The 14,327-nt window shown below is 41.9% G+C and overlaps 1 long non-coding RNA gene across 2 annotated transcripts in view; it reads left to right on the top strand.

Moving 5' to 3' along the window:
• LOC116785081 overlaps positions 1-14,327 on the top strand; it is a 29,809-nt gene that overhangs the window by 13,617 nt on the left and 1,865 nt on the right. Inside the window, exons 3-5 of one of the 2 annotated variants that reach the window (XR_004356368.1) lie at positions 7,335-7,436; positions 8,474-8,718; positions 9,618-11,096. This is a non-coding gene — a long non-coding RNA (uncharacterized LOC116785081). Of the gene's footprint in view, positions 1-7,334; positions 7,437-8,473; positions 8,719-9,617; positions 11,097-14,327 lie in introns of those variants that run through there. The other variant, XR_004356369.1, reaches the window with a different exon arrangement.

A 14,327-nucleotide genomic window follows, 5' to 3' on the forward strand; every position in this document is an offset into this window, starting at 1 on the left:
TTTATTTTAAATGAAATAGTATTCCCAGATGGAAAAGCTCATCTACTGGCAAAGTCAATGATATAATTTGTTTATATAGATTCAGTGCAGCTAAAAGGTGGGGGTGGAGAGAGGAGAAAATTCCTTCACCATCTTGTAATTGTTACTTGTCAAGTTGTGTACGCTGTCAGTAAAACTGTGCCCTTGAATGGTCAGGGATGGTGTGTTCCCAAAAGGTTGATGTTAGGGAACAGGAGACAGGGTGTCTGTCACTCTGGCCTGAAAGGAGCGTGCTACATAGTTCTGATCTTCTGCATGCATGATTAAAATTAAAGGAAAAAAATAGTCTTGGCTCTACCAGTGGGAACCACACAGATATGAACTGAATGGAAAGCTAGGGGGTTTTTTGCCTGTATGTCACCATTTCCTGTGACCTGAAGAATAGATTTGTCTCAGAGTTTTCTGCAGCACAGGCAAAGACATTAATTACCCTAATGGAAGAAAAGTAACATGTTCAGTGTTTCATTATGTGCTTTTCTGTGATTTACTTTAGGTGGGTCTAGAAACTTTCCAAAATCCCAGATCTGTTGGAGATTTTCTCTAATCCTTCCTTGGAAGTTGAGGAACCCAAACACTTTTCCAAACTGATCTATGCAGCCTCTTATAAAGCCAGTAAGGCACACAGGCAGACCACGAACCCTGTGTGCCATGTGAAGGAAAGCACATGCAAGGCACATGTGAACCACGTGTATATTTTCTATACCGCTTGGGGATGAGATTCATACATGCCACCCTCCGCCCCACCCTCCATACCAACGTGTGTATAGCCAGTTATATTTCTGTTGTGTGATCATCCTGAGGATGGATCCTCCTAGGGACCTAAAAGCCTTGCCAACTGCAGTGGGTGCTCTAGGGGCATATCCTCGCTGCATGGCACTGCAGTGGTTACTTCCATTAGCTGTCCAAGCCTCACTAGCCCACAGCCCCTCCTTATGTGCATGAGCTCCTGCTTTACTCACATTACCTGCATTTTCACCCTTACACACCATGCAGGAATGAGCAGCAGGCATCAGCTTGCTGCTAATTGCCTCCTTCAGAGACCTCCCAGCTCCTCCACATGGGCACTGTTAGTCTTGCAACTCTCCATCAACAGACGTGGAAAGTTGTAGCCAGACACTTCTCATGGTGCCTTTAACACAAGCTTACCAGAGTGAATAGTCTAGAGTTTCACTTCCAAAGAACTGAGTTCAAATTCTGCTTTTGGTTGAAGAGGGAATTATGTTTAACGATTTCTTAATCCCTTGGGATCCTTTACAGCCCGCAGGGTTATCACTGCTAAATCGTACCCTCAAACCCAGTGCTGGGCTCTCTCTCAAATTCTCTCTCAAGATGGGACTTGTTCAAGGACTTATGGATTTTTGTTTGCATGCTTGCTTTTTAAGTGGGACTCTTTTGCAATTTAATTTGGGATTGTTTGTGAAAGATGCCTCTTTTCAGAAAGTTGCTGAGAGTTTTTTGTGTAGAAAAAGTTGAATGTTCTTCTTTCTGGTTAAAAGATACATGACACCAGAAAATGTAACTGGGAGAGGGAGTAAGATGTACAAAGGAGAATAGGGAACGTGAGTGGCCTAAACCATAGTCAGCATAAGACATTCAGAAGAATTTTCAAATTGAAATTTTTTGGATTTTGCTTTCTACAGAAGTATTACATTTTTTCTAGGGAAAGGAGGGAAGAAAGTATCTGGTGGTGCGGGCCAGAGCTGATGCAGCCACCTTTTTACTGGCTTTTGCATATCTCCCATGCTCAGAAGTACAATTATGAAGTACAATTATGAAGTACAATTATTCTTTGAAAAAGGAGTTCACCCAGAAGTGTAAGTTATGACAAATGCATCAGCTTCTGCCTGCACCTTTACATTTCAGTTCTGGGTCAGCAATCCCCTATTTATGATACAACAGGAACATACTTTGTTCTGCTCCAGTAGCAATACTTGACTGAGTGTTACCAGCTCATTAGGAAATTAGATGATTTGTCTAAAGCTCTAAGCAAGGGACACATTTTTTAAGCAAGTATGGAGTGTTCAAGTGATGCCAGCAATAACAATCTGTGAATTACAGATGAGGTGCACTGAGCAAGCAGTGTGTTATCTCTCTGAATGTTTAAGTTTTTGCACATTTTGGCAATTTCTTTAAAGAAGGGAAGAGCTGGACTGTCAGCATTCATTTCAGTTTTGCAGTGCTATGGCTTTCTATTTATAATGGTCATGAAAGAGGTCTTGAAGGCAGCGTTTCTTGTCAGTGAATTAAAAATTCCCTCATATCTGCAGTGTTTGCTTTAATTTAAATATTTGTCATGGTTAATGAAAGATAGACTGAGAAAGAGGGAGGAAGCAAGTTTTCCAGGTCCCATCTTCTTGCAAGTTTACTTGCATCTTCTTCTTACTAGTGGTCAAAATTACAGCCCTCTGTGAATGGCTGTGATGCTCTAAGGATGGCAAAGTGGGTAGCAGCCCATGGCTAAGGGGATTTCACTTCATGCGGTTATCTTACAGCCTTGGATGTTAATGTGGCAAGCCTGGCCTATCTTGTTTATAGCAACTGATCAAATTTAAAGTGCCTACCTTGAATGCTGAGGCGATTTCCTGATGTCATCTTTAAGTGGAGCAGGAGATATGCCCAGTGTGCAGAAAGATGCAGTTCAGAGCTCTGGCCGTGCTTCCAGCTACAGAACTGCCCACTGCTTCCTGGTGCAGGAGCTGTGTTTTTGCAAATAAAAACCAGTCAAGCTCAAGTCACATAGTAAGCATCATAGACTTCTCATATTTAGTTCCCAGTGTATACCTTTGGGCAACATTCACACTCTCCAGTGCCTGCTAATTAATTTGTTTTCTTACACTTTACTGAGATTTGGATTGGCACTGAAGCCCCAAAAGGAAGAATCTAGCTGTCAAAAAGTGAATATAATGAGTGTAAGGTGTGGATTTAAACCACATAGTTGTCATACAGAAGCTATGACACAAAAGATGCTATTGGTTCCATACTGTTTCCTGTAAGGGAGAGAGATATTTTGGGAGGGCAGATGATGTGATTACAGGAGACAGCGACATGGAAACTGTCATTGAATGCGCCTCACGCTGAAATGGAGCGGTGTGCAGGAACAAGGCTGTTAGAAATATTTTAATAAACATTAAGTTCACAGATGAGTGACAAAAGTATATAAGAATTGATTAAACATGGCTGGTAGCCTGTGCAGCATTGTCCAGTTGAGGAACACAGGATTCAGAGTGGGAAGCTGAGGTTTTCCTCCCAGCCCTGAAACGAGATTTCTTTAAGATCTCAAGTTGTATTTTCCACTGATTTCATACTCTTCGGACCAGCAACACGTGTCTCAGTTTCCTCATCTCTAAAATGCTGCTGTTTGCTAACATAATTCCAGACCATTGATTATAAGTTCTATATAGGACCTTGGAGTGAATAGTTATGGAAGTCTGAGATATTGATTAATCATCATTGTTTTTAGGCTCCTGGTCCTTTTCTGCATGATGTCAGACTTTGCAGTCCTATAAGAGCCCTGTATAAAGACCAAGCTTCCCTTTTGGTGTCTGGGACTTCTTCCATGAGCCTCAGTGCTCAGGGATTGCCTGCCTGCTGCGATGCCACCCTGGCTGTTACCTCCCTGCTCCCAGGCCCTACACCCTCATGCCTAGTGCCAAGCTCCTGCAGGCAGTGTCAGCTGTTGAAATGGCTTAGTAGTGAATCCTAGGGCAGCCACTCTGTAATAAATTAATCTTCTTGCAGTCTGATGACCATAAGGAGTAATCCTAACATGTAGCATCTTCATCCATAACAGCACCGCATCATGGGTGTCTGTATTTTAGGAACCTTTTGTGCTCCCCATGGTCAGTAGATATGGTAAGCTCTACCCAATTGCTCTTGCAACATCCTGTTTTTCTCATGATGCTTCAGGGAATCTGTGATACATTCCGAACTGCCCTTGAAAAAGTTCAAGAGAAGTAAGTAAACCCATGCTTTAAATAGGCTGCATTACTGAAAATGACCTGAACGATGACACAAAAGATGAAAGTGTGCAGGTGACTAGTAAAAGGCAAAGGACATAAAATAGAAGGCTGATGCACAGCTCATTTGGCACCTGCAAGTCCTCTGGCTGTGTTGAGCTCAAACCCTAGTGAGGTACATGCAGGAACCAACACCCCAAACCCTCCTTGCAGTGAGTGGAGTTGCAGGGAGGTGGTGGCAGTCATTTGTGTGACTGATTTTTCCCGTCCCCACTGTGTAACTGCAGAAATGCCAAGCTGAAGTCTCTAGGCCTGCACTGGAAATACAGAGACAGCCCTTCCCTGGGATGCAGTGGGAGGTGTGGGGGCTGCCTCCTGCTCCGTTTTAGCAAGAGAACATCTCTACAGCTCCCCATACCACCTTCTGTGGAATGACAACCAACATATGACTTGGGATTGAAATCCTTGCAGCTGATGGAAAAACAATTAGGATCTCATTAAAATTCTATGTAGAGAGCCAAGAAAAGGAAGATAATGTCAGAGGAAAGGTGATACGTAGGACAGTATGGAGAATTCTCTTAAGTTAAGCTTGTCATTAGGCAGGAGCACAGAAGGTGCTAATTGTACAGTGCATTTCATTCATCCCACAAAGAATAATTAACAGTTTCCCTTCTGCCTTCACTGAAATGAATTGATTCAACGCATATGCTCTCTTGTTAAGGCAGGAGTTGTCATATCCTGGATCCTTATGTGCAGAAGAATTTTACTGCTGGATTTCTTCACCTGCTGATTGTTGAACAGGAAGCGTTATTAGTCATGTGAGAGAATGATGATTTCATTAATCTCTTTGTGTGTCTTCAATTGTTTCTGCTATAAAAATTATTGACCCAAGATGTGAAGCATTGGAATGAGCATTGGAACTGCCTTTCAGGTAAGCACATGCTTACCTGGAAGAACTGACCAGAGATTGCTCCTACCCTGATAGTGTGCATATGTGTGCATACAGTGCAGACAAGTACTTCTTGGTCCTGTGTGGGCTTCCAGCAGCCTGGCAGGGTGCTGAGGATTTTTTATTTAGAATTATTTCCAGGCTGATCCAGCCATTGAGAGAGAAATCATAGGTCTTGCAAAATGTAGACTCTGACCTGTCTTGCTGCCCTGATCACTCTTAGTCCTGAGCAATATTATTGTGACAGAGTGATAGCTGCTTTGCAAAGCAAAACTCAGCCTCGCCAGGTCCAGTTTGCATGTTTGCACACAGCTTCCCAGCCTCCCTCATTCCTCATGAAATTGAAAAAGAGGTGATAGTCTTCACTTCCTTTTAAACATGAGGAGATACCATTGTATCTTATTACCCAGCTGATGGTCTCTACTCCAATGGTGGCTATGCTTCAAGGCTGGGGTGAAGTGATCCGTGTCCATGTGGCCTTTTTATTTCGCAGAAGTCATTCAGATTAATTAATTAGTGATTACAAAGCATCTGACATTCCTGGCTGAAAATGCTACCTCCAGCTATAATGATAATGTTACTTTACACACTGATACTTTTGCTGGAGTCTTAAAGAGAAGCTATGTGTTAACTGAAGTTCTTCATTCCAATTCATGCCAGAGACAGTCCAAAGAACCACTCTTCCCCTTTTTCTTGGTCTAGGCATCTTCAGAGTTCTGGGAAGTTGTCCTGTGTTCTTGATGCCTGCCGATGGCATCAGTAGACAGCTGGCTCTGAGGCTCAGGACAGCTGCAGTGCAAACAAGGGAGCTACACAGTTACACAGCCTCTCCACTGCCCTGCTATCCCACTGTTTGTGATACACCAGCGTGGCTAAAGGGGTCCTTTCATCCCCTCATTGGCTTCTCATTGGCACTTTGGGCATACAAGAGTAGGCTGCTGCAAAGTGCCAGCTTATTTTCAGCATTGTAGACACCTGCTACCACGTCCATAGTATGTGGGCTCTGAAAGTGCTGAGCCAAATTCCTTCCAAATATTTGCATGGAATCTTGAGACAAAGGTGTAAGATGCCCTTGCATCTCTGTCTTTTGACACAAGCTGAGACAGCAGCATCTTATCCTCAGCCCCACCACTGAGGTGCAAGCAGTCTTAGCTGCTGGAAACCAGGGAACATGTGTACACCCACATCTCCCTGGCCTGGTCGGTCCAGCCCTTGGTTCACCAGTCAGCCCCACAACTGGTGTTTGTTGGGCTTACATTGTTTCCATAGGGCCCCTTCTGTCCCCCTATTGCATCCAGTCCAAGTTGGCACACAAGTAATCTGACTGAAATTGGGCTTGAGAGAGAAAGAGAAGAGTTCAGGGACTAAAAAAGGATATGTCAGAAACAAGCTTTCTTACATTTCTTAAAGCACTGACACCATTCCCAAGCTAAGCACAATGAGCTGCACATGAAGTAACTTAGCAAAGATCTTCTTTGGGCTGGTCTACCTGTGGCGAAATAGTCATTACTTGGACTTTTCCCAGACTATTTTCATTCAGACTCCTCACCATCTGTCTACGAAGCTTATGTTCCGCTGAATGAGCCATGAAGTTAAAAGGCAGTCAAATGCGACAATCAGGTGGGGGAAGGAGGGAAGGAGATTACTTTAGTGCTTTCCTGAAAGCTCAGGTGGATACAGTTGCTGACGGTGAGAGTAGTTGTTGTACTGGTAGGCCGAGAGGGATGTCAGCGAGGTGTGAGCAGGAGGGGTGTTTAGGGATAAAAGCACACAGGCTGCTGCTGTAGGAGATGCTCTCTGTCAAGCAACAAAAAAATCCTGTTTTATTGGGGTCAGAGAACTGTTGGCTTATAGGATCAGGAAAGCTTGCAGGTCTAGATCTTAGAGGTCTCCAGATATTCTTATAGTGTAACAGAAACAGCTAGAAAAGTTCCTAGGCAGATTAGGAGCAATTACACATCCCAATCTCTCCAACTGGCTGAGGTGCCTGTCTTGGTTTCATTTCTTTGTAAATTGAAATGACAGATAAAGTAAATAAAACCAAAACCTGCAGATTAACGACACGAAAACCAGAAGGAGAGGTGGGTCATAGCATTACAAAAGGACATTGTGATTTTCAGCCCAATTCCCTTGTGGCAACCAAGAGTCATTTCTGTAAGAGTTGTGAATGCAACTCAGTTGCCAGTGTAGTGGGGAGGGAGGATCTCTGTTGGTTTGGAGGCAGGAGACCACCAGCTTTCAAAATTTTTAAGTATCACTGTTTTTTGCATGCCTAACAGAAAAAATGTCTCATGCTGGGCATCCGAATCTAGAGGCCACTTTTAAACCTTATTTTGGTTTTTCTTGTTGAAGTAGAAGAAACATTTCTAACATGCAGTCCATTCTTACAGGGCATTGACTTAAAAGTTAATCATAGTTCTGGCCCCAGATGGTTACAGTGCATCTGCTTCTCTGTCTGTGGGAGTCTTAAAGGATACTTGATAGCTGTCCAAGTAAGTGCTTAAAAATTGTATCATACAAAGACAAAATAACTAGATAGCATAATCCAGAATGATCCTAAGGGAAATGAAGGTGAAATAAGTGTCTCAAGCCCTCAGCTGTGTCCTATAGATTTCACCTGAAATACAGATTATCGTATGTCATGCATGAAGTGTTATTCATAGTAGATGTGCACTGAAGATGTACCTACCTAATTTTCATCAGGGACATGCTGTAGAAAGATACTTCCTGCTTTTCCGTGAACAGTAATCTTACAATTACATAATAGTAAACAAATGTGAGCAAAACATTTTTCAGCCATATTATTCTATTCTATTCTATTCTATTCTATTCTATTCTATTCTATTCTATTCTATTCTATTCTATTCTATTCTATTCTATTCTATTCTATGGGAACTTCATATGTCTGTCTGTAAGTCTTCTTGTTTTGCAAATTGGTTTTTAAACAGCCATCACTCTTTCCCATACCAGAAGCCCTTGATAAATCAAGCAGAAAAGTGCAAACTATATACAGTTTCCTTATGTCCTCCCTGTAATCCCAGGCAAGACAAATATAGAAATTTCTAGGGCCGAGATGTGAGATGCAGTATTAATGAGCAAATACAGAATTGGTCTCATTCAAAATATCATTAGATCAACAGGTGAACTAAGATGGAGATGGGAGCTAAGTGAAATCCTGTTGGGAGTGGGGCGATAGGAGGGATGTGTGTTGTGTGTGCTGCTGGGGCCCTTGAAGGCTTGAAGCCAGGCCAAAAACAATGAGGTCTGAGACTGTAGAAAGTTTCAAGCTATATGAAGCTTGATCCAAAGCTCAGTGAAGCTTAAGAAAATCCCCCATGGTGCATGAATATTGCATGTGTTATGGGACTTTCTTTATTTGAAGAGTAATTACGTCAAATGCAGAGACACAAGAATTCCACTAAACCTCGGTCTTGCTCTGCATGAGGGTTACATGGGATAAGAGGGAGGAAGGATTTGCTTTCCCTCTCAAGGTGAACATGATAGAGTTGGTTTCTGGATCATTCCCCAGAGTCATGTCCAACGGGACACAGAATGCTGTAAGGCTCTCTACATGGAATTGCGACAGGTGAAGAAGATAAGAAATCCCTATGGCATACCTGCCATGAGCAACCAGAGAAAGAATAGAGGAAAACAGGCATGACCCTTTGCCTAATCATCACCTCATCTGCTCAGGAGCAGCAAGCCATTACAGACAGGCTGCAAACTGCATGTCTGTCACAGACGCAACACATTCATTCTCTTCTGGAACCAACTGTAAGCATAAAGTATTGCAGTGCAAGTAAAACCTTTAGCGAAGGTTGAGCTTTGCAACTGCACATATTAATGGCCTGTAATAATAGTTTACAAACAGGAATCATGTGTTTTGCTTTGTCATTGTAATAATCAGTGGTACTTGGAAGCTGTTCTACCACAACAGAAACTCACTGCTGCAGCCTGGAAAACCCTCTCATCTGACTGGACTCCAAGAAGAGCTGTTAGCCAGGTATATGAACACTGGGCAAGTGATATGGCACAAGTTCATTAAGCAATAGGCCAGTTAGGTGCATGGAAATCAGCAAGTAGTAATACACTACCCTGGGAATAAATACCATGGTATGCAACACCTCTGGGGGCAAAATGTTAGTGCAAAATGTGTACATAAAACCATGAGCAACCCGAAGGGATAAGCATCTGTATTTACAACATTGCTTACAATTACTAATGCCACACTCAGCAATTATGTTTTAAAGTTGGTATTTTTTGTTCAACACATGGCTGGGGACTGATTTACGATTTGATTCAAATGCCTAAATGAATTACAGTTATTCTGGCACTTATTAATTTTGTAAATTGATGTGCAGGAGTTTATATCACAGTACTCAATCTGTTTTTTATGGCTGCTATTTTATTCCTCCGTGATTGCTCTAAGATTGACTTTGCTTGCCAATACTTACAAGTTAAAATCAAATTTTAATATATTTGTTGGCTTAAATGTAAGATTGAGGGCAGGGGTTGCTTCATTTGGAGATTTTTTCTCTCCATCTTCCTAATTTTTTTCTATTAATTTCTGTTCAGTTAATCTAAGTCTGTGGTGTATTGATCTGTTTCATATTAAAGGAATAACAGCGATTTTCCCTGAATAAGCAACACTTGATGATGTGTCTTCTATTTAGGCAAGAAGGAAGAATCCAAGCAGGAACCAGGCTCCCCAAGGAGGGGAAGTGTCACCAGTGAAACATCATAGCACTGCTAAGAGGATCTCAGCCTAATGGGGCTGGTGGACAGGAAGACAATGGTCTTTGCTAAGACTGTGTATCCTCCTCCCTCGAATCTCTTTTTCCTAGAGGGATGCCTCCACTGGAGAGGGCAGCAGTCAGAGCCAGAACCAATATCAGGAATCAAGGAAATGACAGGAGAAGTGGTATTTCTGTTCTGCCTACAGCAGAGCAAGAAGATTGGGATTAGCTGCCCAAGTCAAGGTCAGACACTCTCTAAGAGAACATTAGAGGCATCGTCTGTGGGGAGGAATCACAGAATCACAGAATGGGTAAGGTTGGAAGGGACCACAGGGGGCCATCTGGTCCAACCCCTTTGCTCAAGACCTATTTAAGCAAAGTGCACACACACAAAAGGAATACATGAACGCTGGCAATTAGAAGGTTTTTAATTGTCAATGAAAGCGGTGACAATCTAGAGCCAGTAAGAGAAATGGGAAGAAGAAAGCTAACCTGTGGAGGTGGAGCAGATAATCTCAAGTCTATTTGGGCTCTGTATCTCTGATAGATCCAGGGCTCAATAGTTTTCTCACACTACTACCTGAAGGCTCTTCTGCAGCATCATGAGGTCCTGACAGTTTGTACAGTTTCCCACCATCCTTTTGGTCTTCTAGTGACAATGTCTGGCAGGATACTTGCATGGATCCTGGTACTTTCCAAAGGGCTCTGACATGTCCTGGTCAAGAGCAAACTGAATTTATAGTCAGCCCAAGCTGAGGTGGAGAAAACCTGGACTCCAGATGCTGGAGATCTTGAACTCCAAAGCACCCTTAAGAGCACTCTGGCAGGTAGAGCATCGATGGAGCCTGTGATCCCTGATCCTTTGCGAGCTTTGCAATGGTTAGTTATGGTGAGCAGATGTTTTGGGTCCTGTGGGCTTCCATGTACTTTCCAGATTAAAGATTCTAAACTCAGAGTGTTCAGAAAAGAACATAAATAGCCTTGGGCTTTGCTGAAGTGTGAAAAACTTCAGACTAGATTTTTGCAATGCTGTGTGATTGTTGCTTTACTGTTGTGCCTCCATCCAGCCACCAGCCAAAAACTGGGTGAAATGGGGTCTCGATGTCAGTGTAGAGTGACAGGTGATTCCCTTATAATTTGGGATAAGCTGAGGCTTTAATCATGAAACCTCGCAGATTGGAACTGTGAGGAAACAGGAGAACATGCAATGTTCTTTCAAAAGGTTGCAGAGTTTCCTTAATATCTACTCCCTATAGCCATCTGGAAATCTCACTGAGCCACTCAAATGCTTTCCAGCGCTTTTACTTCACAGAAGCATCCTTAAAACTGTAATGCAGGCTTTGACTTATAGCCAAAATTGTTATTTCCAATAATAATGAGCTGACTGATTACTGCCATTAATTCCTGACTGCAAGAAATGACAAAGAAAAATATTTTTTCCATTATTTTTCTAATGACAGGATAGAAAATGAATAAGCCCTACCATTCTGGGACCAAAATATAAGTTTGGCTAGTTCTGAAAACTAGAGAAGGGAAAATTCTACTGTCAGATATTGAAAAAATATTTTAAAAATATGAAGTCACTGTGTGAAATGTAATAGAGTATGTGAACATAATCTTAGTGGCTCAGAGATACAAAACAAGCTTGTGACACAGTGGCTAGTAGCAGCCCTTTGGGTAGATATTGCTTATCTCACAGTATATTGATGTCTTCACTAGGCCTGGACTTGTTAGACATGACACTTCAATCTCGGAATGGATTACTGCAGCAGCTTTTTACCTCAGGACATACAAATTCCATCCTACTAACTTCACCACAGGTACATTTTTATGATACATATAAATTCCCTGTTGTGTACATCAAAACCTGATCACGACTGGACCTGTCAATAAGCAGAATGCAAAAATGTTTTGTAGTTCTTTCATACTGCTGGGCTCGCTTTTCTTTCCCTGCATTTATATATGTTTTTTATAAGTGGATGAAATAGGTAAGAGCCTCATAATATGCTGAAAGACAAGAAAATATGAGAGCACTTGTATGTTTTGATCTAATGTGATGCAGAGTAGCCTTTCAGACTTGAGCTGAGGCAGACTTGCCTCGAGCTGAGGCAGACTCAACAAAGGAATATTGGCACTGCGGAAATTATTTCCACATACATGAGCTGCCTAGGAAATACAGGCTGAGGAAAAGTTTACAGAGATTGTAAGAGAGAAAAGAGTAGATTTTAAATGCCTGGAGGAAAAAAATACCAAGAAAACAATATGCTGACTTCTGCTTGAAGGCTTAATCAACTTTGGCCTGAGCCTTCTGGCCTGAGGAACTTTGGATCCTGCTACCCAATGGACTAGACACGTACATTTGTTTCAGAAAGGCTTGCCTTGTTGTAGAACATCGCTGACTGACTTCTTTAAAAGAAGACAAGGGCTCTGATTCAGCATTGAACTCATTCACTGGGCTATGTAATGAAGTGAGCGTGGCTCCAGTGAGGAATGGAGGAAGACTGCAAATCATGAATGGGGGTAGTGGCAAGGAGGAACCTGGTCATCTTCCCTGAATATTTTAGAGAGAGAGTAGTTTGTCTGAGAATGAAGAATGTGAGGAGACTTGGAAGCAGCTAGAGAAACTAGCCCATGTTTAAAGTTGAATCCAGATTCTTGTAAGAGGAACACAGTGACAAGACAAAATGGACCAAGCACAATGCGGGAAATTCTCATTTGTTAGGATTTTTTTTTCTCACTGGGAGGGTGATGTAGCACTGGAATCAATGACCAGAGAGTCTGCAGGATCTCCAGTCTTGGAGATAACCAGGTCTTGACTGGATATCAGTCAAGAACAAATGTGACCTCAGCAGGCCCTACTCTGAGCAAGTAGTTGTCCCAAATAACCTATGGAGGTCCCTTCCAGCCTGAATTATTCTGTGATTTTGAGTCAGATCCTACAGCTGGCAATGGAAAGACCTTAGCTATCATGCTTGAGGGTAGGGGTAATGTGAGTATCTGACTCATGATTAGACTGGAGTCACTGATGAATTTAGTGTATTTCATGACTGTATGTCAAATTTTATGGGGAACCTGACAGCTATGAACTTTCTGGCTCTGCAAGGCAAGAAATTATTTGCTGACTCATATCACTAATAAATGCTGGTATTTATCCTATCCAGCACTGGCAGATGATACCTTTGAACTTTTCATGATGCTTTGAACCAGGGCAAGAGATTAGTTCCTGTGAAAAGGCTTTTTCATACATGCTCTGACCCAAATTTTCAAAGCCTCCAGTTGCCCAGCTGAAACTTGGTCTGCAGGAAAAAGCTTCAAGCAAATGACAGTGGGATGGATCAAAATGAATGCTCTGAGCATTCTTGAGGGATTCTCTGGGGACAAAGCTGTCTGTTGGCTCTTCATTGCAATGGTAATGGTCTACGTTGCAGTGGATAAATTAATGGATTGCTGTTTACATCAGTATTCCCTGCTGAAAAGCAAAACTCAAGGAACAGCTCTGGTATTTTATTTGCTTTATGTGGGAACATGGCCAGTGATGCCCATAATTCATACTATGATATGACTAGAACTCTGATATGTCACAGAACATTTCAAAATTGAGACTGAAAACTTCTGGAATTAAGTTTAACTGTGCATGTGTTTTGTTAACCATATTATGTACTTACAGCAGCTTTTTATAGCTGAAGAACAAGAAGATGACTTCTCATTATCTAGGTAGATAAGTGCCACTAACAAAGGGGCAGCTGTAGTTTAATTTGGACAAAAATCTGTTTCAGTTATATTCAAAATACAGAATTCAATGCAGGTGTGTTTTCATTTGCACACCCATAGCATAGATAGGAGGTTGGAGGTACCAAGAGCAGTACCTCAGACTGCTGTAGCAGCTGCCTGTATGTTTGTACCACAGAAACATTTTCTTGCCTTGGAATGGATGAGTGCATGTGTATACACTGCCTGATCACTCCTGTCATGCACAGCCTGGCAGAGACATGGTGTTTCCTACACGGACTGCCATTTCTTCCCAGATCATGAGTGAAAGGCTAAACATGAAGCAGAGACTAACAAGATTCCAGTTCTGCAGTTTTCATTTTCAGCTGTTTGTATTCTGCCACATACCCAACACTCTTTCCTGAGGGAAAAAACTCAACATAATTAACATGGGATAGATTTTGTTCAATGTACTCTGTTTCCTTCCATCATTATATTTGCTAGAGGAACTATTTCGAGAGAAGCTTTCTCACGGTATTGTGTACAATCCAAGTGTTTTTAGTTTGTCAGGGGATTTTTTTGGTTTGTTTGGTTTTTTTAATTTGTTTTTAAGAAAGCACTGTTTTAGAGATTACATTTTCAGAAGCCATTGGATTTCAGCCATTTCAGATACACAGTGAAAAGGGAGGAGACAGTAAGAACTTAAAGAGATTATTATTTTTCACATTACTGGCAGGAACATCCTCATCTGAGTTCCATTAGAGAGGTAACTGCCTACATTAATAAAATAAACCAATATATAATCAGTACCAGTCTTAATGCTTGGGCTGAATGACTTAATTTAGTAACTCGTTTATGATGTGTTTTAGTAGCATGGCCTCTCTTATGTTATCTGAATAAATAGAACAGATGCAGATGCTTGCCAGAGGTTCAGTTTCA

Source organism: Chiroxiphia lanceolata, chromosome 3, assembly GCF_009829145.1.
Source record: "Chiroxiphia lanceolata isolate bChiLan1 chromosome 3, bChiLan1.pri, whole genome shotgun sequence".
Lineage (NCBI taxonomy): Eukaryota > Metazoa > Chordata > Aves > Passeriformes > Pipridae > Chiroxiphia > Chiroxiphia lanceolata.